The sequence below is a fragment of the Nomascus leucogenys genome, chromosome 8, assembly GCF_006542625.1.
Source record: "Nomascus leucogenys isolate Asia chromosome 8, Asia_NLE_v1, whole genome shotgun sequence".
NCBI lineage: Eukaryota > Metazoa > Chordata > Mammalia > Primates > Hylobatidae > Nomascus > Nomascus leucogenys.
The window spans coordinates 59,635,703-59,661,820 of NC_044388.1; positions in this window are offsets into that span (position 1 = coordinate 59,635,703).

A 26,118-nucleotide genomic window follows, 5' to 3' on the forward strand; every position below is an offset into this window, starting at 1 on the left:
AGGGCTGGATGGAGAGGATGAGCTCAGAGAGGTAGGTGGTAGGGAGCTTGTATTTTTTTCCTGAGTGTGACATGAAGCCTCTGCAGTGTTTTGAGCAGGGAGTAATCTATTTCTCTCTGGTTTGTTAGACACTCAAGGACAGCAGGCTACTAGTTAAAATATTGAGCTCTGGTCTTAATGCAGCTTAAATAATGCAGATAGTTGTTACTTTACTAGTGTCATTTAGTATGTTTCCCTCAAAACTCTTCAGGGAAACACAAATTGTCTCAGTGAATACAGAAATAATTCCCTTCCTCATTTATTACTATCAGATGCAAAAATGATGTTTAAACTGGGCTATGTAACTGATTTATGCAGCAGCCCTAGTATTTCCATAGAGACCCTCCTAAAATTGGCTAGAACTCTGGGGCTCTGGCTCCACCTCCTGCACTTGCCAGCACTCTGGTGGGCATCCCCGCCTGTCATCCTTGCCGCCTGCCTGCTCTTCAACCAAGCACTCTTCCTTCCAGATGCTCGTGCAGGCAGGAGTGAGGGAAATGGCACCGGATGCCATTCTAATGATTTTCCAGCTGCAACTGGGCACTGGCATAAATACAGCAAAAAATCAAGAGGAGGCTAGAAGGAAGAAATAATTCTGTTGACAACTTGGAGGGAACCCATGTGACTGCTCTCTAAGAGTGAAAGACAAAGAGTGAAGAGCATGTGAGGGCAGGAAACGACTTTGGAAATCACCTAATCCAGCCACTCATAGAGAGGGCAGAGCTGTCTGTCGCTCAGAGAGGTTGAGTGCCTCACACAGGGCCCCACCAGTTTGAGTTATAACAGCAATCGGTGGTGAGGTCAGGCCCCTGAATCTCTTGGTCTGGTCTATTCTAACGACTTCTTTTTAGTTTCTTTGCCTAACTCTCTCACTGCTGTCATCTATCTTCCACATTGCCCATTACATGTTTAATTCCTAGAATACAGAGCCAATCACATTACTACCATGTTTAAAAACCTCTAGTGACACTTCAATGGCTTAACAAGCAAAATCCGGACACTTTGGAGTGGACCACCATCTGAACGCACCCTTTCTTTCTCCCTCTACCCCCGACCCCCATCCCACACTCTAGCCATACTTGGGAGTGTGGGGTTGCCGGGAACTTACTGATTCCAAGACGGACTTGCACCTTCCTGACTTGCACAGGCAGGCCCCTCTGCTGAGAATGACCCCCCTTCACTCTTCTGCTGTCAAGTTTGGCCTCAACACTAACCCTTTTGTGTATCCTTGTCTACAACCCCCACCCTGCCCACCTCGCCCTTTCAGAACTAATTCCTCCCTCCCTTCACTATGCCCCCATTGTACTGGAACACGGCCCTATTATAAGGGCTTTCCACGTTGTCTCATAATGGTTTGTTGATGTCTGTTTCCCCAGCTCCGATGTGTGTTCCTGGGGAACAGGGTGGTATCTTGTTCATCTGTGTCCCCTGTCCTGTTGTATATCTTACAGGTGCATAAATGCTTGCAGCATCAATGAGTAAGAAGATAAATGTAACTTCAAAGAACGTATGTTTATCATGAGGTTCTGTCTGGTGCCCAGGAAGGGAACAGGGAAGACATATTCCCCCGTGTGTTTGAGTTTAGCAGTGCGTTTTCCATTTATTTAAAATGGTGTTAGGATGCACCTTTTCAGAACCAACTCAAGGCCTGTTGCTAGTTCTGCATCTATGAGCCAAGAATAGCTTTGACATTTTTAAGTGGTTGGTAAAAAAACCAAAGATGAGACATGAAAATGATGTGAAATTCAAATTTTGATGTCTATAAATAAAGTTTTATTGGAACACAGCCATCCCTATTCATGTAGGGATGTCTTTTGAGCTGTAATGGCAGACTTTGAGCAGATGCCACAGAGATGGCAAAGCCCCCAAAGCCAAAGAAAAAGTATTATTTGGTTGTCTCTAGAAGTTTGCCGACCCACACTCTAGATTAGTGCAAGGTACATCTGTGCCTGAGTTCAGAATAAAGTATAGATCTTTCCACATCTACAGGGGAACAATCTGGAAGCTGAGTGAGTGCTAGACCAGAAGAACAAGTGCAGTCCTAAAAAGGAACCATTCTAGGGCCATGTTTGATCATTTCTAGTTTGACATTAGTTTTTAAAAACAATCTACATATACCAAACTTATTTCAAAAATAATTAGAGGCAGCAACTTTTCCAGTCTTTTGCAAGTCTCCAGAAACCTCCCCAAAGACCAGCCATTGAGAGTTTTCTTCTTCAATCCAACTGACCCTTGGTTTTCTCCTTCAATCCAACTGACTCTTGGTTCATTCAGCCTTCACTGAAACCCTCCCAGGTGCCAGGCCCTGTGCCAGATGTTTACAAGCAAGAGTCCATTTAATATTCATCTCACGTAACAGCCCTGTGAGGTAGCTTGTATTGTTCTTACTTTACACTTCACAAAACCAAGACTGGAGAAGTTCTACAGCATGCGCCAACTTACAGGGTGATGGCCTGTTTGGTTTATGAACCCAGGCTTTCTGGTTTCGGAGTCTGTGTGGCCCTGACCATGGAGCTATATTGCTGCCATTCTCTTCATATGAATGAATGAATTAATGCACTTCGTTATCTGAGCACATGTTTGTCTGCTCAATAAGGTCGAGTCTCCACCCTAGTGGGACTAAGGTCAACTGAGAAACAGGTATTGTTCTTGAGTTGTGAGGAGGGCTGATGCAGCAGTGTAAATACAAACGCACACACCCCTTACTCACGTGCACATTGGAGCCTGTGCATATGTAGTTCTTCTTTCATTACTCTGCCCCACTTGGTGGCTCTGCTTACCTACATCCCATCGTGCCTCCCGCTTGTACCCCATCTTCTTTATAAAAGCTTTCCTAGAAAAATCTCTCCATTGTTGCTCTCCTCCCTCCAATCTTCCTCTGTATCTCTGGACTCCCATCACCTGTGGCCTAAGTCAATGCTTTCCAAATCTGATTTCCCTTAAGAAACAATTAGAAATGCTTAGGCCTCTCTCCTTTAAGTATGAGCCTCAGTACGCTTAGTATGAGGCCATGGAATCTACCCATTTAAAGTGATCTTCGTGGCTGGGTGCGGGAGCTCACGCTTGTAATCCTAGCACTTTGGGTGGCCAAGACAGGAGGATTGCTTGAGCCCAGGAGTTTGAGACCAGCCTGGGCAATATAGCGAGACCCCATCTCTACAAAAATAAAAATAAAAAAAAAAATTAACCAGGTGTGGTAGTGCATGCCTATAGTCTCAGTTACTTAGGAGGCTGAGGGGGGAGGATCACTTGAGCCCAGGAGGTCAAGGCTGCAGTGTGCTGTGTTTGTGCCACTGCACTGCAGCCTGGGAGACAGAGTGAGACCCTGTCTCTAAAAACATAAAATAAAATAAATCTGCATATGCTCTCTAGTCAGTTGTATGTATATAACACACCATTCAGTGCTTGGTATTGCCTTACATGCTTTCCTGTGTGAGAGTGTCTTTTCCACAATGAGATTTTGAGCAATTTATAGAAGAGGGTTCTGTCTTTTCTTTTGTTGTATCCTGTTTTGCACCTATGTAGGTGACTGAATCCCATCTTTTGTCCTCTCAAAGCCCTGTGTCTTGTCTGTGCACACTGCCTTCACTGAATTCAATAGTGGGAGAAAATAAGCCACTTCTCAGAAGGCAAGGGAATGAGCTCCTCTCACTTCAAGGCAATAAACCTGTTTTATCTGTTGAACTGGTCAAGCTCTTGGAATGAATGAAAGTCTATTATTAGAGAAAAGCCCAGGAAGAGTTTTAATGCTTGATTCTTTATATACTGTGAAATGGGGCTTTCATTCACTTTCCCTCCACTAATATTTTGGCACAAGAGACCTCATGAAGGCTACCCAACCTTACCCCCAACTACCTTGTTAGCAACAGTGTCCTAGGAATACTTCTGAAAGACTTGTTAAGTTCATATTAAAAAAAATAATAGGCCGGGCACGGTGGCTCACGCCTGTAATCCCAGCACTTTGCGAGGCTGAGGCAGGTGGATCATGAGGTCAGGAGATTGAGACCATCCTGGCCAACATGGTGAAACCCCATCTAAATTTTGTACTAAAAATACAAAAATTAGCTGGGCATGGTGGTGCCCACCTGTAGTCCCAGCTACTCGGGATGATGAGACAGGAGAATCGTTTGAACCCGGGAGGCGGAGATTTCAGTGAGCCAAGATCGAGCCACTGCACTCCAGCCTGGGGACAGAGCGAGACTCCGTCTCAAAAAAAAAAAAAAAAAAAAGAAAAGAAATTTGTTTCTGCAGATGGAGAGTAGTGTTTTCTAAAAAGGCTCCTTGACTCGTGATCCCTGCATTTCTTCTCATTTGGTTCCCTCCTAACTCATTTCGCTCTCAAGGACAAGCTGCTAGGGGTGGGTGGGGCGCTAGGCAGCAGAGAATGGAAGCGGTTTCTCTAGATCTTCTAGGTTATAGTGACGTGGTGGGGCTTCACACTGTGAAGACTTGATGAGGGCCTGGTGCCTCTTACCACTCAGCCGAGCTTAAGCAGGATGTCACTGTACAGCCCCTTACAACCACCGCTCCTACTGAGTCCTCTTCCTGCTGCTCTCTGCCTTCCATCGCTTTGAGGTGGCTTTTAATTCTCCCAAGGGTGAAGTGCTAAAATGGGATGTCTTAGGCCCCTCTTAGTTCTTGATAAACCGTGAAATAGAACATGTTAAATCATGTCGCTACCATGCTACTAAAAACCTAGACAGACCACCTTAAGTGGAGTGACTATGGGTAATATCTTGACTTGATGTTTAAAAAACTGTGCAATTTGGGCGACAGAGCAAGACTCTGTCTCAAAAAAAAAAAAAACTGTGCGATTGTGAAGTTTTGATGTTTAGTGTTATTATAACTGGAATACTTAATTACTACCTTTTTTTCTTCAAAGAATTGAAAAACGTTGACAGATTAAATTAGGTGTTAAATAAATTCACTCGACTCTAGTGAAATGTGACAAGCAATTGTGAAGCTCCATTTTAGCGTTTTCTTTATATGAAGGACTTGGAGGAATTAACTTAAAGGTGAAGTGATAAGAAAAATTAGAAACGCATAAAGATTTAGGCTTATTTATCTCCATAAATGTGCAAGGTTCACATTTCTACTATTTATGTTTCCCTAGCTAGGTAAAGGCATAGAGTTCAGTGGAACAAAAGGAGTTTAATAGTAAAATTGTGCAGACTGCCTGGCAAAGCCTCTCTCCTGTTTTCTCGAGCCGTGAGGTGCTCTGTTCTTACATGCTTTAGTTTGTCCAAATAAACAACTTGTTATATGCAACTGTCATGGAAATCTTTTCTGCTAATAGAAACTTCACACTGTGGATTTTTACAGAGGTTGAAGTGATCTGCCAACATCAAATAAACAGGAATTTCATGGCTGAAATGAGACGGCCGTCTCCTCTTTCCGGAGGCACTGCCCAACACAATCATCTTGGTGCATAATACCTATTAAATGAAGGGGAGCAAAGGCATCAGGTCTTCTTGCTAACCTTTGTGCTTCCTCTATATGCTCTTACATTTGAAAAGTCTTCCTGACTTCTCTGGCATACATATTAGCACTTTCTATGTGATGTCATGTGGTATAAGACATGATCTTTCCTACTTGCCATGGCATGACATCATGTGATGTGATGGGACTTTGTAGCCCTCTTCCCCTCTCCACGTCTTGCTATTGTCTAGCTGGACTAAGCAGAAAAGGCTTATGGATTGTGTGACCTAGCTTCCTAGATGGGCTGGATTTTCTGTTTCCAATCTACTTCCGAGCTTTGCCATTCTCCAGTGCACACTGGCCTCCGGAAGTCATCTTCCACACCAGGCATCCAGCATAGCTCCAGGGGCCGAGGTAGGGACAGTACAGAATGGAGGAGAAGGGAGTGTTTTAAACACCAAATGGCCACTAGTAATGCCCAGGGTACCTCATTTCTTCAGGGGTTGGAGATGCATTTTCTCCCCTTCGTGCCCTAAAAGAGCCCAGCTGACCCAGCCCTCCAAGAAGGCCTCCCTCCCGTGCCCCGCTGCCCTCATAGGCTGAGGCCGGCCAATGTCCAGCAGGCCCCGGGCCCAGAGCCTCTGGCCTGTCTGACCAGCCCAAGCAGCCGCCAGCTGGCGCTCATGAGCGCATAAAAGGAATCTGGATAATGCAAGGCCTGGTGGAGAGGCGGGTGAGAGGAATGTGGCGGGGAACACAGCACACCCTGCACGGTTCAAGCCAAGCTTTTGAAGAGTTTGACTCGTTTTAGAAAGCAAACAAAGTGCTCCAGCTATCAGCAATCTTTTATTTTGTCTGCTAGAGGAATGCCTTGCCAGCGTGGGCTGAGGACTGGGTGGTGGTAAAGACACCAGCGTCCATCCTTGACTTGCCGAACAGAGTATGGACGGAGCATTCCTTTCTGCCCACTGAGCCCAGAAATAAAGAGCAGCTCTCTTCTTTATACAAAAAGCCAAAGGGGGTCCGGCAATGAGTTTGCACAAGACTTGAAGTCTCGCTCACTGGTACCCCTGAACTTTACAGGCGCTAAGTATAAGTTCTCTTAACTTGCTGAAGGCCTGGCACCCTGTGATTTCAGACTTGAGGATGTAGACAAGGGAGTGTTGCAAGGGAGTCTTGAACCCAGGGCATGCAGTTCTCCTGATTCATGCTCTAACCTGCTTTTGGAGCTTCTGGTCTTAGGAGGGGTGGAGAGTAGTGACAAGAAGCAAGGCTGTGCCTTCCTGGCCCTAGCTGATAGAGGCCATGTTTTCCCCCAGTTTTCATTTTGCCATCTTAAAATCACTCTACGTTTTCAAAAGTCATCACCTGTGCAGTTCTGGTCACCAAGCAAAAAAAAAAAAAAAAAAAAGTGTCTTTCCTTTTTATCCAGACAGCTCTGTGCATTTTTTTCTCTCCTCTCAAGCCCACTCTGGGACTCAGCTCCCTAACCATCCCCTCTCTCATGTGCCCCCTAATCTTTCACACCCTGCTCTCTGCAAGTAAGTTCAGGTCTTCCTCACCCTAAAAACAGATTCACAGTTCCTTGTTCAAAAACCTGGAGGCCAGACGAGCTTGTGGAATTCAGAATATTTCAGATTTTGAAAGAGATTAAGAGCATATACCACATATTACAAGACACTCCCAGTGAAATCCATGGCTGCGTCCCATAAGCAAAGGCATGCATGTTTCAGCAATTGAATCTACAAAGAGTCATGCCAAGTGGGTAAAAGAATACATATCACCTTGGGCCAACTCCGGTCAGGCTGTGCTGCTGAGTGAGCTATCAAAATACTCCAGATTTTTACATTTTGTTGCTGTGGATGAGCGAATATGAGCCACAAACAACATTCTCTGGGTCTTCAGGATCTTCCCTTTGCCACCTTTCCTTCCCCAACACGACCGAGTGCCCTCTATCTTTCACTTGCCATGACCAGAGAGTGGGTGGTCCAGCATCCTGGCCTCCTGCTCAGTCCTCCAGGCATCTGTTTCTGACCCCTGTTCCATCAATAACCATCAAAGCCATTGATGCACAGAATAGGAGTAGTGTTGAAATTGCTAGAAAAACGAAATGAATACAAGCCTTGATGATGGTGATGATGATGAGCATGATGATAATTGAATTCAGCTGATAAAAAAATCACTCCTGTCTAATGGCTGTCAGAGCTTCTAAGCACTAGCTCACAATTTCTGCAACTACCTCTTGGTGGGCCTGTCTAGTGTGTGGCCTGGTGCAGGTCTGCAGATCACATTTTGAGGAGTCCTGCTCCAGGGGAACCCCCAGCCCCCATTGTCCAAGCTGGGGACTCTTCTCTGCCTGCCAATTCTTTGATCTCCCCTCAACTCCTGAAACTCCCTGTTATTTCCCCTGTTATGAAATCAACTCATTCAGTTTCCAAAGCAGTGGGCTCTTCTGATTCTTCTACTTCTCTTGCCAATATGTTCCAGTCTTTTCAGGAGCCTTTCTTCAAGTTTCCATTCTCAGCCCCTTTTCCTTGTGTAGTTTCTCCCTTATCTATCTCATGCTCTCCAGTGACGTCTACTCTGATGACAATCACATATCCCAACCTGTGTTCCGAGTTCCAAGCCCTCATTTTCTACTGCACCCAAATATTCCAGAGGCGTCTCATAAGCTTCTTATAGTCAAATATTGGGATGATTAATTTTATGTGTCAACCTGGATAGGCCATGCGTGCTACCCAGATATTTGATCAAACACTAGTCTAGATGTTGCTGTGAAGGTATTTTAAAGAGGATATAACATTTAAATCAGTAGACTTTGAGTAAAGTAGATACCCTCCGCCATCTGGGTGGGCCTCATCTAATCAGATGAAGGCCTTCAGGGAAAAGAGACTGAGGTCCCCTGAGGAAGAGGGAATTCTGTTTCAGCAGCCTTCAGACTCAAGCTGCAACATCAGCTCTTCCCAGGGTCCACATGCTGTGGGTCTACCCTGCAGATTTTGGACTTGGAGCCAACTCCGTGAAAACAAACCAATATTTTACTCTCTTTCTCTTTACACACACACACACACACACACATGCGTGCACGCACACACACACACATAGGTACACACATGTCCTGGAGAACCCTGATTAATGCACACATGAATGATAAATTCCCTTTGAAACAGTGTCTGTTTTAAACCATTCTCTTTCTTTTTATGACTCTACCAGTCACCTAGAATCAAAACCTCAGACTGATCTTTTATTTCTTTCTCCCACCTGCTTCCCACATCCAATCAGCTGCCAAGCCACATCAATATTTAAATATCAATATTTAAGACATAAATCGCCTCCTTTTCATTCATCCACAAAGGGAGAGTCCCAACCACCACTCAGGCCTGACTGGTCATAGAATACATCCTCTTTTCTACAGTAATTAATCTGAGAACTTCACATGTAACTCAGAGTCAATCGAAGATCTTCTTTGAGATTTGTATATGAAGCCTGGGAGACAGACAACTTCTCTGTCTTTGGATCACAGACTGTAAATGTCTGCTTGGTGGTGAATATGTTTTTCCCCTTGTAGAGAGAGTCAATAGCAAGAGAGAATGAGTCCATGTGCAAAAAAAAGCAAAGACATTTAAAGTGGAGAGATGGAGGGAACCCTAATCCTGTTGTCTGTGCCTCTGGATCCAGCCACGCCCAAAATCTACTGTTAGACAACTCAATTCAGAAGACCATAAATACACCTTCCTGACTAACCTAGTATAAGTTAGATTTCTTTTACATGCAATGACAGCGTGCTGACTAACCCTCTACCGGAAAGTATTTTCCTAGAAGGCAAAAACTATACCTTATTCGTTTGCACCCCCTGTGGCGGCACATACAGGGTCTTGGAGATTACAGGCACTCAGTCAATGTGCTGTGTTGAACTCCCAGCTCGTCTTTAAGGTATTAGCTACATTGCGAACTTGTGTGTGGGAGGAGAGGGAGACATGACCAAAGGGAGCATTGTCTGTGGCTGCTATGATAGCAGAACTAGAAATGAGACTTATGTATTAGGAACATTCCGGGGTGATGGTGGTTTGGAGCATGGTGACCCAAAGGCAAAGCAGATCCAGCCTTTTATTTCAGGTTCATTGATTTTAATCCACAGCTTTAACAATGAAAGGAAAAGCAAGGCATATTTTCACTATTATGTGTGGGACAGCAGCAGTGTTTTGTCTACCTGTAGATCTGTATAAATATTTATATTACATTTCCTTGCCAGTTAACTAGTACTTGTTAATCCCTGCTGAGATTTCATTCACCCATCCAACAATACTTACTAATTGCCCAACATAATGCTGGGCACCTTGGGAGCTACAAAGATGAATAATACCTAGAGGCTGCCCTACTTCTTAAATACCTATTACAGTAGCAGCCAACGCATCTGCAGGAAGATAAACTTGTGTTGGGGGAAGAAAAATCACACGTAAAGTTATGTAAGTTTCTATTTTAAAATCATCTGGTTCTAATTTACTAAATTTAATGCTTTAGAGCCAATGCCAAAGTGCTACATTTGATTTGTGGAAATACTTTAGCACATTTTTCCATCGTGCTCTTGTACAATATATTTACCACCCTTTTGTTATGGTTAGAAAGATTACGGACCTTAAAAAAAGCCCTCTTTATGAGCTTGCCGATATTTTGTCATAAAATGCCATAAGATGGAATAAGTCTAGTAAACAATAATATTCACTTAGGAGCATTCCACATGGTTTAGTTTTTTTTTTCTTTTTAAATTTAACAAGGATATCCATCTGGAAAATGGATGTTTAAAAACTTTCACTATGCCAAACCACTTCTTTTCAGTGCAGACGGTATTTTTTTTGGGTGGGGGAGCGGGCAGGAATGGGGATGGATATTTAAACAGCAGTCATACTGAGCTATACTGCTAACACAATAATAATGTTAATATAAAAGGATAAAAGAATGTCATGGACCCAGACTTCCAAGAGGGGGCTTACAGAACATTCCAGCAAAATGAACTGAATGTAAGATATCAACCTAAGTGCCATTTCTGTACTGGTTTAGGGCCTGGCACAGGGCAGCAGGGAAGAGGCACAACTTGCCTCAGGTTGAGAGAGTTCCTGGGCTGCTTCCATCTCTCTTGTCCTCCCTGACAGGCTCAGTCCACTGCTATCATGGGTTCCAGTGACAGGAAAAGGCAGATGGATCCCAGGTCCCAGGAATGAACCATCATGATGTGGTCCCCCAGGCCCTGGGCCCCAGCAGTTACCTGGAAGGGCAGTACAGCCACTATCCTGTGGCCTATTATAGAAGAATCAAGATCTCATGCCAGCATTTTTGCTGAAGCCTCCCTGACAGGCTGCGGTTTAGCCAATGAAGCCTGCCTTGAATTTTCACAGTAGCATTTAAAGCTCAAGTGTGGACTGATTTTGCTCCTGCTTTTGGGCTTTGCTCAGCTTACCAACAATGAGAGGTTTTTCACCTCACAGCCACAGAAAACAAGATGGCAGCCCGGGAAACTGCCCCCTGCCTTGCAGTATTCTATTTCTTTAAAACGAGGAAACCTCATTTCTTTCAAACAGAGCTTAGACATCTCTTACAAAGGAAAGGCTGCAAAGGCTAGGCCAGTCAACATGTTTCCTATTCAACAGGCTCTCTTTGCCTCCAGTTATGTGACTTAGGATGCAGGAGTTCAGACACATCAGAATGAACGACATGTGGCTGTTCATGGCTCCAGGGCTTCAGATGACTGTGTCCTGCAACCTCCCACATCAAGATAAGGGCTGCTTGTGAAGGGACACTCTAATGTGGCTCTTCCCTGCCCAGCCAAACAAGATTTGTGCTCCCAACTCCCTTGCCTAGAAGTCCAATCTTCCCATCTCCCCTTGAAAACACTGCAATATGAAATGAAAGTTTAAAACAGTAACCAAGTAAAGAGAGCATCATGATCTCTCCCTCCTTCTGAATTCCTCTTTGGAATGTCTCTTACTTTGCTCTTCCAGTCCATTCATTCCTCCCTGCATACTCAGCTCAAGTCTGTCCTCCTAAAATTGACTGCAGCCTCTCTAGATGAGTCCTTTTTCCTGAATTTGTACTATGCTCAAAGTCAGTTCTACTAGTTCAACACTGGGGTCGTGGTGCCATTTTCTGCCATGTATGAATCCCTAATGCTGCCCTGTCTTTCATAACGCTTGACCTTAGAAGTAGGCAATTCACTATTTGACCCAAGCAATAGAAATTTGTTTTTATTGGGATATAATTCACCTACATAAAATTCACAATTTTAAAGTGTACTCTTCAGAGTTTTATAGGTTAGTCACAGAGCTATAGCAACATCATCACTATCTAATTCCAGAACTTTTTCATCACTCTAGAAAGAAACACCATGCCCATCAGCCATCACTCCCCATTTCCCCCCAGGCCCCAGACCTCTGGCAAATACTCATCTCATTTCTGTCTGGCAACAGCGATTTATAACTGACTTCATGCATTTTTATTTTCAGCCTGATTTCAAAGGCTAACACAAACACGAGATTGGCTATTTACATTTTTGTATGTATTTCAAAAGATGACTTCAGTTGCATGAACACATGTATACATTTAACACATGCAAGGGAACATGGAGTGATAACAGCCAAAAAATGGTAATAAAATAGAAAAGAAAAGCAAAATTTGGGGTGTGTGTTGGTGATACTTTAGAAGGCTTTTAGAAAGAAAGGAGAAAGAAGGTCCCATGAAGATGGGAGATTATTCCTTTGTAGGCTTTCCACTGGGACACATCTATTTTTCAGATTATTTTGATTTAGGCCAGGTATATTGTCTTCATTTTTAAGAGTTTTTTTAACTCATAAAGATTTAAAAAAACTCTTCATTTTAAAGAGTTTTTAATTCTTGAAAGACAATTTTTGGGATATAGAGCTGAAAGTTTCAGGGTGCCATTTTTCTATAAGATCTTCCCAAAAGAAACATTTAAAAAGATGACATATATACCACGGCTTACTTAAAAAAAAATAAAAACAATAGATTTGAGAAGGAAAAAAAAAAGAAAGAAATAAAGGAAAGCCTTTACCATATGGAAGTCATGTGCCAGATACAGCTAAGTGCGCCATCTCTTCTCCATAACGGTGAATCAGGGAGGGGTTAGTAATCCTACATATGGAACCTGGTGCTCAGGGAGTGACTGCCTTGCTCAGGATCACAGCAAGGATCTAACCAAGGCCCATCTGGCTTCAAACCTCAGGCTTATAACCTTGTTACTGCCTTTGAACAAAATTGCAGTTCTATATATTCTCAAACTGGTTCCCCAAAAGTATCCTAATAAGAAAATTGATGTTGTACAGAAAACGGCAATAGGCATTACATCTTCTGGTTTTGGAGAACAGCTGGACAGGGAAGGGGCTTGGCTGTTCTGCTGACTACTCAGGGTGCCAGCTTCTGTGGCCCTCCATTCCTCATCGTAGAAGCCACTGGAGACTTTGGCCTGACACGTCCCCAAGGCCAGGCCCATCTAGAATGGTCAAGCACTGGTTGGCACTAAGCACCCAGCACACCAGTGCTACCCTGATCTCACTCGGTTCTGGAAACTTGCTCGATGGGAGACTGAGGCCCCACCTTGGCCCTGGGATGGCTCTGCTACCTGCACACGGCTCTCCCTACAGTACTGGTATCTGAGGACTTGGTGAAGTGTCAGCTGTCTCCTTTGCCAGCTACCTGCCCTCTCCTTCATCTGATCATTGAATAGTGAGGTTCCTCAGGCCCTGCCCTCTCCTTCTCTTCTCTCTCCCCAGAGTCCACACTCATGCCAGCTATTCATATGCCAATGACTCACCAGTTTTCATCCCCGTGATGGCTAATTTTATATGTCAACGTGACTGGGCTGCAATGCCCACGTATTTGGTCAGACATTATTTTGGATGTTTCTGCGAGGGTTTTTTGGGATGAGATTTACATTTAAACCAATGGACTTTGAGTAAAGCAGATTGCCCTTCATAATGTTGGTGGGCCTCATCCAATCAGTTGAAGGCCTAAATAAAACAAATATATATTGAGTTCCTATAGGGTTAAGTTTGACTGTGAGTAACAGAAAAACCCTAGAAGAATGAGTTTAAAAAGACAGAAGTTAATTTTCTTCTTATTTTTAGAATTCCTGGGTTGGTTCAGGGCTCTATAAAGTCTGTAGAGACCCAGGTTTCTCCTCCCTTGTGCTTCGAAATCCTCAGTACAAGGTCCAAGGCAGCTGAAATTCTAGACATCACTTCTAAATAACATCTTCCAGCCAGCAGGAAAGAAGGAGGTAAAAAAAGTGGCTCCCCCCTGAAAGGTGCTTCTAGAAACTCCATTCTCATCCCATTAGCCAGATCTTGGTCACATGGTCACAGCTAGCTGCAAGGGATGCTGGGAGGTGTCATCTACGTTCTAGGTGGTCATTTCATGACTAAGGAAGAGGAGAATGGGTATTAGAGGATGACTGCTAGTGTTGGCCACAAGTACCTACTGGGTAAATATGTACAGTAGATGCTCCATAACTGTTTGATAAATGTACATGTGCCAGGTTTTGTCTGCCTGTTTGGATAGACCTCTGCTCATGGTAGGTAGTCATGCTAGGGCACTGGGTAATACAGTGCATTTCCCTCTTCCTGCCCAGAGGTCATGTTCTGTCAGTTCACGTGGGCTTCCTTCTGGCTCCTGTGTCTGGATCTGCCCTCCTGGTACACACGTGGTGAGTGTGGAGATCATGATGAAGGGGCCCAGAGATTCCTGCCACAGGCAGGTCCTTTCCAGCTTTCTCCAGCCCACAGCAGTGCCTGGACCATGGCTGTCTGGGTCCTGAAGTGGGCGGTGAGCTCCGCCACTGCCTGTCACTCCACAGGAACAGATGTGCAAATGGCTGGCTGTGGCTAAGGACACAGTCAGGCATCCACCTCAGGAGCACAAGTTCCAGAAAGAGGGAGGGAGAGAGACGTTGAAACTAGAGGAGGAATGAGCCTCTGCTGGTCTTTCTCCCCACTGGCCCTTGTCCTTGGAGGTCAAAGTCAGTGTAAAGTCATAAAATTTTGTGAGATGCTGGCCCTGGGTGAGAGTTAGAGCCCCCATGATAAGCACAGTAGCCAAAACCTAAATCTAATTTGACATACCATGAAAATGAGGCAATTGTATGTTGGCCTTGCTGGAATCCCCATGTCACCCTCCATTAATTTCTTTGTCAAGGTAGTTTCCAAAATCTCGTTTCCTCAGCATCATAAATGCTAAGGGAAAACATCCTCAAGTGTTCTTAACACACAGCAGGGGAGAGAGGCTGCTAACTGCCCAGAATCATGTCCTGAATCTACCAAAGCAGTTTTGCTGCCCGTCCTACGACCAGAGAGTTCTCTGGTGTCCCTTTGCCAGCATGCCATTCTCTGCTGACATTCACCCAGTGGGAATCGCTCCTCCCCAGGTCCCCAGGAGACACCTGTAAGCTGAGTCCAGACCTGGCTTTTGAGCTTGACAATGACTGTTCCTTTGGGATAAAGGAGCTGGAAATGCACTGGCTTGGGTGCAGCGCCCCACATCCCATCTCTCATTCCTTTATACTTTGCCACTCCAGGATGTTTCAAAGTTCCCATTTGCAAATCAATTTAACAAGGTCCCAGGCTGAACCACTGATTAACAACATTAAAATGATTCTTTTTACTGACTGGGGGATAAAACTACACACCTGCAAATTCCTTACTACCTTTAATTATGAACTTTGAGCCAATGTTCCATATTTTAATTTCTCTAGGTACTGGGCCTGGATTTTCTACCTTTGAAAATGTCTCCAGAATTTTTCTGCTGTAAGGACACTTAAGGAGATGATGGGGTATAGGATAAGTGGCTGTTTAATTTGAGCTTTAAAGAAATATAACCTACAATGGAAAGAATACAAAAATGTTGTTGTATAAAAACTGGCTGGCTATTATTTCATTCTCTTGACCTTAATTCTCTCAACATGGCAAAGCAAATTCAAATGTAACCAATAGGGTCAACCCCATACTAACATTTCAGGAAAGATAGTGGTTCCAGGAATCAGTAAAGATGTTTTGCTGTTGGGGTGGTGGCTGTTTTGATTAAATCACCTTTATCTCTTGTCCTCTGCTAATGAGATACCTATGGTGGAGACATTTCAGAGAGCTTAATATTAAACAGATAGGAATACTGGAGTCCAGGCTGGTTAGGTGAGGAGCATAAATCCATACTGCAGAGGAAATTGACAACCTTGCCTGTGCGGAAGTTATGTCCTGAGGCATCTTCCTCGTTCACGGTCATGGTTTTCTCTCTCCTCTCTAAGGTGAGCAGGACTCACATCAGGATCTCAGTTTTGGATGTGAGAAACCTGAGGCCAACTCATTACCTGTAGGAGTGATTTGCCAAGGCGGCAGGGCAGTTCAGACCTGATTCCAGCTTTCCACGTTCCAGTCCAGTTCCTCCCCCTCACTAGGCTCTTTTCTAGTGACCCACGAAAGCTTCCGGCCTCAGACACAGTGCTCAACCACTTCAGGGGTTTAGAAACAGTGCTACAAGAGGAAAACAAAGCAAAACAAGGGGCAGGCAAGGTTTAGCTGGAGAATATGGTCCTTTTTCTGGTGTTTCTAAAAAGAAATAACCCTTTGTGCTCTAGCTGCCCTCAGAGTCTTCGACTAATTTCTCTGTGGCTCAGTGCCAGGGGTGGCTGAATGCTGGGGGCTCTGTGCTGCTTCGTGCTTTGGCATGACTCTGTGTATGTGTGTGTGGGGGGTGATGGTGAGTGATCAGCAAAATTCTCCCCTCACCTCCTGCTTGCACTTCCCATCAATGCAAAAGCATATCTGGGTGCTTTCACTCCACCTCAGGGTTGAAGGCTGTGTCGATTCCTGTCAAACACAGATTATATTTTGCTGTCCCATGTGAATCAGAGCTTGTGTTAATATCTTCTAGCTGGGTGCTGTAGTGCTGTCTCAGCCAGATCTTCATTTCATGTCTGTCCTGGGGCTCTTAGCTATGCCAGCAGAGCCCTCTGGAGAGCCGACTGGTATTCTCATTTTCTACCAGCCTGAGCATGTCATGAACTTTCTGGCTCACTGGGATCTGAGAATACAGATGAACATAAAAATCGAGAAGAGTTATTGGAGGCTCTAAGAGGATGCCAGTCAAGCAAAAGAATAGTAGGTTCCTATTGGAATATCGGAACCAGCTCTCACGTCCCAATTCCACAGTAACTCATGTATTACCTTTGCTTATTTTGAATGCTTCAGCAAGATCTATGTTAATAGAATACTCTATGGATCTGAGTAGGCTCTCCATCCTTTAAACAAATTAACACTTCCCACAGCTACCTCCCTTGCCTCCTGGAAGCACCGCCTTCCATGGTCAAAGAAATCCTGTAGAGAGCAGAAAGGAGCTGGTAGGAAATAGACATCTTAGGTCCATGTCACTTACACTATTTAGTTATATAGAGCCTTATGCACAAGCAAAGCATTATTATCCTAATCAAAGTTGAAAATGACAAATAGAGGACAGAAATGAATTCCTAGCCTGTAGTTTCATTTTCCCAGAAAAAAAAAACTCTGTCTCTTAAATATAGGGTTTGTTTGTGAGTAAATTTTTTGTATGCCCCAGGGCCTAACTATTCTAAGAAAATACATACTTTACATATTCTAAAAATAAATAAATAAAAATTAGACACAGAGAAATGGAAGTGATAGAAATGTATTTTTTTTTTTTTCTCCTAAACTTCAAACAAGAAATCATTCTTTTGGGAAAATTGGGCTTGAGCTAGATGTTTTTAATGCTTTCCTGGCAGTTGTCTAAGAACAAAACATTATCTTGTGAGAGAAGAGTAGGGGCACGAGAATGTTTAAATATGTCTTAATGATCTAGGGGTCTTGCAAACATCTGAGTCAAAAAAAGTCAGGTCATAGTTTTTTAAGAACCTCTAGACAAGGATCAGGGTATGGTCAAAAGAAAACACTTGGATTTTAGTCCTAACAGGTTCCCATCTCTTTGGCACTTTCGTGAATGTGCACAGTCGTTGAACTTACAACCCATGTTGATAAAAAAGAGAAAGTATCACTTTGCAGGATTGCAAAGGAGGAAAAGATACAACGAAATCAGACAAGGCCTCCCCACTTGTAGGAATCTGGCCTCCTCAATTGAGGTTGCGGGGAGTAAGTGTCCTGTAGCGGTTAATATTTCTGAAGGTAAAATTTGATAGGGGATATGTCTCATTCTTCACTTTTATTTCCTCTTGCTTGAAAAGTCATACGTCTCCAGGAAAATTGCTGGAGAATAGATGCCTTTTCTTTCCCCATGCCCCAGGACAAACTCACACTGCATGGGAATGAAAACCCGAACTTTTATGTTAACTTATTTCAAATGTTCAAAACTGGTTTCCACGTTTAAATTTTACGGTGTTTTTTGAAATGTAAAATTTTAAATGTGGGAGACTATGGTATCATTTTGGAATTTAAATCTTCTGTGGGAACATTATAAAAACTATTACCAAAGTCTATTCCTTCTTCTGGACATCACAGGCAGCAAGACAAATATGCTTTAAGTGCATATGTGAATGCAACATCAGGAGTCTATAAAAAGAATAAAATAGATCCAGCACCCACCCTCTAAGACAATAATGACTCAGGCAGTGATATTATAGACAGGCAGACAAACAAGGATACAGTGAGAAGGAATTACACATGTCTGGTCATTTTGTACTGGTATTTTTTTTTTAGTGAATTGTCATTTGGAGCCACCAATTAATATCATGGCATCTTCAAGTTTATGCTAAAAGCATGAAATTACAGATAAAATACACGATGGCCAATTACATTTGAATTTCAGATAAACTATGAACAACTTTTTGGTAGAAGTACATGCCATGAAACATTTGGGTTATATTTGTGCAAAAATGTATTTGTTGTTTATCTGAAACTTTTCTATCTTTTTTTTTTTCTGAGATGGAGTCTCGCTCTGTCACACAGGCTGGAGTGCAGTGGCGTGATCTCAGCTCACTGCAATCTCCGCCTCCTGGGCTCAAGCGATTCTTCTGCCTCAAACTCCCTAGTAGCTGGGATTACAGGTGCGTGCCACCAAACCCGGCTAATTTTTGTATTTTTAGTAGAGGTGGGGTTTCACCATATTGGCCAGGCTGGTCTTGAACTCCCGACCTCAAGATCTGCCCACCTCAGCCTCCCAAAGTGGGAGGCCTGGGATTGCAGGTGTGAGCCACCACGCCTGGCTGTTTTTCTGAAGCTGAAGCTTAAATGTAACTGAGAGCCCTGTATTTTTAAAAATTAATTATTTATATTTTTAAAATTTTACTTCAATAGTTTTTGGGGAACAGGTGGCTTTTGGTTACATAAATAAATTCTTTGGTGGTGATTTCTGAGATTTTGCTGCACCTGTCACCCAAGCAATGTACACTGTACCTAAAGCCCTGTGCTTTTATTTGCTAAATCTGACCATCTTACATGCAGAGAAATAGTTCCTGCCATGACAGCCACCTGGAGTAAGAGGAGAAATCCCACTGGGCCCCAGAGGTGGTGGTAACTTACTGCTAATTAGAAAACTCTCACAGCATTTCTAGCTGCTCTCTCCCCATGGAGGGAGACCCTCTTCCCAGCTACATTCTATATCCTCTCTTAGAAGTCGGAGTGGGTGGAACGAAAGTGGCATTGGTGTTTTGGTGTGATCTTAGAGTTGCCACCTGAGATTATTCCTATCACCTGAGCTTTCACAAGTGGTATTTCAGTTCAACAAATATTTATTAAGCACATGCTGCTTTGCAGAACAATATGTTGGGTTGAGTGTCTTTTCTCAAGGAGTTCAGAGCCCCAAAGGGAAGACTAGCATGTCTACAGCTGATGCTATTCAAGGCAAAGTGTGGAAAAATAGAGAAAATGCAACAGGATTCATAGAGTGAGACAAAAAAGTTCTGTGAGGAGTGGGAGATGAGAGAAGGGTTCATGGAGAAATGAGTGGATGAATGGGATTGGCCAGAAAGGAAGAGTCTTATGGGCAGAGATACGAATCAACAGCTCACCATGCTGAGAGGACAGAACCACCAAAGACATGGAAGTAAGAATGTGTGGTCGGAGGGATTCTCTGTTCCACCCCAGGAGGGAGTGATTCATTCATTCATTTGTTTATTCAGTAGATATTTACTGAATTCCAATGCATAAATTAATGTAAAATTGCAATTTTGTAAAGAACTATGTAAAATAAATTCGCCTTGCCATGAAAGGTGGTACATGAGGCACGATCTGGTGAGGGAGGTTGGCCAAGGCCTTTGTGAGAGAGGTAAGGACTGAGGGGGATAGAATTAGTCTGGTGACAAGAGGTGGTGAGGGCCTGGGAGCAGGAGAACCAAGGCAGCTGAAACAGCATGTGTGAAGGCCCTATGGCAGAAGGAAGCTCGGGGCATCCAAGGAACTGAAAGCAAGCTTGGCGCATGGTGGGATGTTAGGCTTGAGAGGCAGAAAATTCCTTAACAGATCCCAAAAGGCCTTGCATGGATCCACATAGCCGCTGGAGCCATGCAAGGCCTTTTGAGCTCTGTTAAGGATTTTTCTTTTAATTCCTGAGCACTACGGAATCATTTTATGTATTTAAGCAGGAACGTAACAAATTACAGTGTGAAGGAATTCCTCTGGCTGCATAGGAGGGGAGAGATTGGAAGGGAACCAGAGAGCTGTAAGGAGACTGGTTAGGAGGCTACTGCAGAAATTTGGGCAGAAGTTGAAGGGACCCTGTATTCTCCGGATCTCCCCGTATCTCTCCTAATAATATTTTTTTTTTGCTATGGAGGAATACAGGAGTAACACCATTAGGACCCCCATCAGCATGCCCACAGAGCATCTGGGTCTTGGCCCAGCAAAGTGAAAAGAATTTCCCAAGTCACTATGTGTGGTTTTTGCTAGAGGCTGGTAGGGCATGGGGTATCATAAGTGAACAAGAGCAACTCTCTGGAGCTCTGAGGGGATATTTCAAGCCTCAGAGAGTTAGGGGAATGTAGGCAGATTTATAAGCCACCTGCCTTGGCACTTCAGAACCACCTTTCCTATGCCAAGCACCTACCAAGGCAGGGCCCCCATCTGGCTGGAATCTTCCCGGCGAGACCTTCTCCCATTGGTTCCTCTTCTGCCAGGTGTATGTGCAGCAGGAGGGCAGGATATTTCTGTAATACTTGGAAACTTGTGGAAACGCTCCAGCCCACTCTAACACCACAGAGGCACCTCTGCTTTTGTTGGCTGTATTCACCAAACAATTACCAAGAATTGTAGGTGGTATCTCTTTCACAATATTTATTAGTATTTAATTTTTTTTTTTTGAGACAGGTCTCACTCTGTCACCCAGGCTAGAGTGTGGACCTTCCAGCTCAAGTGATCCTCCCACTTCAGCCTCCTGAGTAGCTGGGGCTACAGGTGCGTGCCATGCCACCATGCTTGGCTCATTCTTATATTTGTTTTTGTAGAGACAGGGTTTCGCCATGTTGCCCAGGTTGGTCTCAAACTCTTGGCCTCAAGTGATTCTCCTGCTTTGACCTCCTGAAGTGCTGGGATTACAGGTGTGAGCCACCCTGCCTGGTTGAATTCTGATATACTTATTACAAGCCCTGGATTCAATAGAGCCTTTGCAGTAGGCTGTTTGTATCCATAGATGTGAATTGATTTAGGTGACATTCCGTCCTTTGTGCAAACTCAGAGCAGCCCCATGTGGATGGCATATTTGCAGACTGACCCACTCTCACTCACCTTTCAACCTGACTGCAGGCCAAGCCTCTCTTAGAGAAGGATTTTTCAACCTCCAGTGCTCATGAATGCCAGAAAACAGGGTAACATTTATAAGGACTGTAGGTCACTTTGGCACTCAGGCCCTGGAAAAATGTAAAGTATGGCCATTGGACTCTTGGTCCCAGACCGATACTCTTCTGGGGGACCATCAATCACCTGCATCAGATCCTTCAAATTGTGGAGCCAGGGTTCCTCAACTTTGGCATGATTGACATTCTGGGCTGGATAATTCTTTGTTGTTGGAGAGCATCCTGTGCATTTCAGGATGTTTCGTAACAGCCGTGGCCTGTACACATTAGATGCCAGTAGCACCCACCTCCTTCAGTTTTGACAGCCAAAAATATCTCTACACATTGGCAAATAACCCCTGGGAGGCAAAATTGCCCCTAGTTGGGTGTCCCTGGTGTAGTCCTCCAACCTCACTGATCTAATGGGAAGACTAGGATCTGGAGAGGGAAGAGTGGCTTCTGAGGGCCCATGAGTACATGGAGGCAACCCTGGAATTAGCCTAGTCCAGGTCTGTCTAACAGCCCCCCAAATAGACCATTTGTTCTGGCTTTGCTTCTTTTTGTCAATGTTCCCATTCTACACACTGCTCCTTACTTGTTCCTTTTTGTTCTAATTTTTTCTGGGGTCCCCTTTCTCCGAGGTCAACCTGGAAACACTGAGATTTGCAAAGCTGAATTCCAATGCAGCAGAAGAGCCTGACCCAGGCAAAACTCTAAACAAGATGAGGGCTGAGGCTTCTCATTTCTGCCTTCCAGCAGCCCCGCAGAGTGACAGAAACAATGTAGATTCTTTGTTTGTGTGTGTGTGTGTGTGTGTGTGTGTGTGTGTAGTGCGGCATCAAAGGTTATCTTGTCTCTTTTTATTTCTTGTCTCTAGTTATTTGTCCCCTACTCATAAGCACATATGTCCATCTCTTGTTTTTTGAAACTGACTCTGAAGTTTTCATTTACATCCAAATATAAATAACTGATCATAATCGCAAATGATCACCTTCCACAGAGCTGGAATATCCCCAAAGAGGCAAAGGCCAGAAGAAAGAGGACTCTATTCTGTTACAGCCATGGAATTGCACTCTTGAAGCACTCAATTATGGACTCTTTTCTAAATGAACCAAAGTGCAAACTGAAGGTAGAGAAACCCAAATTTTATCACAGCATCTCATAGCATACTTAAGAGTTGATTTCCCGTTGTAACTGCATTTTTACAGGGCTCAGAGCATTCAGCTATGGATGTTCTGAGCCTGCCATGTGCCTACCAGGGAGGCTCAGGGGCTGAACCAGGCCATCAAGGCTTTTACATCAACATTTTTCTCAAGAGCTGAGCCCCAGCACCCTGGCTGGCTGGCTCTTCTATCAAAGGTGTGAATGCTGTTCTCTGAATTTTGCTTAGATTAAGGTTCACTTAATGCTGTAACATGTTTGGTATCAAGAATTTTAAAGGAAGTGGTTTTGCGGGTTTTAATGCATTTTTTGCATTGAAATTTCAGGTCACTCAGCTATTGGTCTGAAGAAGCCTTTTTTTTTTTTCTTTTTTCTATTTGGCCTTTTTTGGAAGCCAATTTATCGTCTGAGTTCTTCTCCTGTAATCTGAACTATAGGTTGCAGGTTCTGAACTACCTGAAGCCATGCAAGTCATAACACATCATTACTGACTTCTGGCTCTTTCCTTCAAGTGAGTGTGAAGCTGAGAGGGGTCATTAAACTCCCCCAGAGGGTAATGTCCATTGGGTTGAAGGACACAAAGCCATAAACTTGTCAGAACTGATTGCACCTCAAAGCAAGGTAATGCTTGTCAAGGGCTGGGGGAAAGGTTGTTTATTACTTCACAGGTCTCTGGCATTGCAGATGTTATTTCTGTCCTAAGAAGAGCAAGAGGAGCTGCAATATGAAACCAGAAAACAGACACACTTCATTTCTCTCTGCTGTTGGTGTTTTCTGGGGAGACCAGTGGAGTTACTCTGGGCAGGACTGAGGGGGACCCGGGTATATGACCAAGCCCTGGACAGTTCATGTGAAGGAGCAGGACCCAGCTTCCAGGTCAGCAGGAAAACGTGCCTGACCTTTGTGCTGCTCTGCCAGGTGAGGTGTCCTTTCCTCTCCTCACCCAATGGCTGCAGGCAGGCTGAGAAGCCTTGCAAAACAAGACCCTCTGGCAGCAGGAGGGCTCTTTCTACTGCCTTTTCGCTGATAACCTTGCAGGGACTGTTGTTTTGGCAAGTGAAGGTATCTTGGAGTGTACCCTCCACCCGGAGTCTGCTTACTCAGAAATATTCTCCAGTTCACTTAAGCTTAAAGACCTTTCGCTTCCAAAGGCCAACCTGGAAGGGGGCAGCAATGGCTAATCTCAAGTTTTTAAAACAGCAAATGATTTCAGATTCCTGTAAATTAAGCATTGGATTGTGTCCTCGGAAAAGCAGGACCCTTCAAAGGCTTGAAGTAATAGGGTTGACTTTGAAGATGGGTTCTATCCTGTTCCCTAATACCAGCATTACCAAGGAGTACCACTGTGAATAATTTTATTAGTATGTGTAATAATTTAATCTGAGTTCTCTAGGCATGTGTTATTATTAGTGAAATTGACTGCTTATACAGTGGAATTTTGTTCATATGCTCTCAATTTGAAGCAAAAGAAAAAACCACCTTACAAAAACAAATAATACACAATATGTGTGGTCTGAAACATATTCACTTCCCTTGGAGTTAGAGAAACAAATTGTATCTTTAGGAACAATCGATATAATTTCTAATTTTCCTAATAACAGAGGTAGGTATTGTTTTAAGATAGAGTGACCAAATAGTAATATTAATTAGCAATTTTAACGTGTAGGATGAGGATATTGAGAATGATGCCAATGCCGTCAAACCTTTTGAGAGATCAGATTAGATGGTTGTCTGCATGGTATGGTATGAGTAGTGCAGTGCTTGACTGAGCCCTTAACACACACACACACACAGACACACACCCCACCACAGAAACAAAGATCCTTCTCCATCTTCTAGTCTCAGTGTCAGAAATCGTACCATTAGGGATTCACTCACTTGGCTTATAGCATATAGCCTTTCTTTTAAAACACAAATAACCCTAGAAAAAGAGAATTAAATAACTAGTACTCACTTACATTATGGAAATAATTGTTTTTAATATTTTTCCAGGCCTAGCGTCATTGGCCATATATAAAAAAGGGTTTGAAAATATATGTTGGTATATAGACAAAAATAAACAGAGCAGAGAATGTACATTGAGAAGCTCCCAGAAGGCCTTGCAAACCTCTGTCCTAGCACACCAAAGATTTCCTGTGATAAAAACACTCAGCATTAAAGTGAGATGGTTAAAAACATGGTCTTTAGAATCAGGTGGAATTGGTTTCAAATCCAGAGTCTGTCACATTAGGGTGTGTGCCTTTGGGAAAATTAATCATTCTGAGTCTCAACTTGCCCATCTGTAAAATGGGGTTAATAGTATATATTTCATAAGGTGTTGTCACAATAGACAGAGATGATGAATGTAAAGCTACAGAGTAAATGTTCATGAAATGATGAAGATCACAAAGATGGTGATGAAGAAGATGATGACTTCTCATCCCGTCCATTGTCACTCCAGTTCTGGGCATTGAGTGAATGGGCTTGAATTAAACGACTTATAGAAGTGGTAGAAGTTTAGTAACATGTACGCTGGGTCCTAAGTAACTTGAAGATCCTGGACATCTGGGATAGGTATAGAAAGTGTGTTAGTCACAGAAATAGTCACACACTATTTCTCAGTTTTCTGTGGGTGAGTCTTCACACCTACTATTAACCATCCTTAGTGCTGAAAGCATGTGTGATATTGTGTGTGAGCATGTGTGTGTGAGCACGTGTGTGAGCATGTATGTGTGTGTGTTGCAAAAGAATTCTTCCTGGGGTTCATGCTCCATAATTCTCCACATTTGATCATGTCCTGGTTGGCTCACTAAGGACAAAGAATGACAGATTTTGAGTTATTTTTTAATGACTATACAAACGAAGCCATTTTGGAAAGTAAGCTCACATGTGGCATGAGATGTTTTGTGGCTCCCAGCAGTTTTCTTTTCCCAAGATTTGAGAGGACTGAGCCTCCCTGAGTACCACAGCAGTGATGATTGGTAATAATAACGATAATGATGAAAATGTACATTGGTACGCATCTTTTCAGATTACCAAGCGTTTTCACATTCAGTGTCTCAGGTGGTTTCCATAGCAACTCCATAACATAAGCTAAGTAAGGGAAGTTATTAACTCCATTTTCTATATGGCAAAACTGAGTCTTTGGAGGGTTAGTAACTTTCTCCCTGGTATTCTGCAGAACCACAATTAGAACCTATGTCTTTGCATTCTTAGTGCATGTTAAAATCAGTCATAGAGATAAAACAATAATGCTTAATACAATCACTATTCTCCCGTATTTCTGTTGATTTTCATTAGCATATTTATGTTTCAGTTCATTCATTCAACATAAATTGAGCTCTTTGTCATGTGCAAGTCATTAGAAACACAAAGATAAACATGGCACAATCATTGCTCTCAAAGAACAATAAAGTTGTGTCTTACCTGTTATAAACTACCAAGTTTATGCTTTTGACTTTTCTAATTCTGGTGCGTATGACTACCTTTATGGGAACAATCAGAGAGATTATATGGATGTGGATCATGGAAAATCCAGAATATATGGCTGTTGTGACAACTTGAACCTTGTTTTTACCTTATTTTCTCTCTTCCCCTTGTTTTTGCTCTGCTAAAATCCCCAAACAACTAAAATCTGTGTGCAGTGAAAGGCCACTTCGGCCCAGCGGTGAAGCTTGCAGACCACCAGACAGTCATTATTGCTATGATGTGTTAGATTCTTTTTTTTTTTT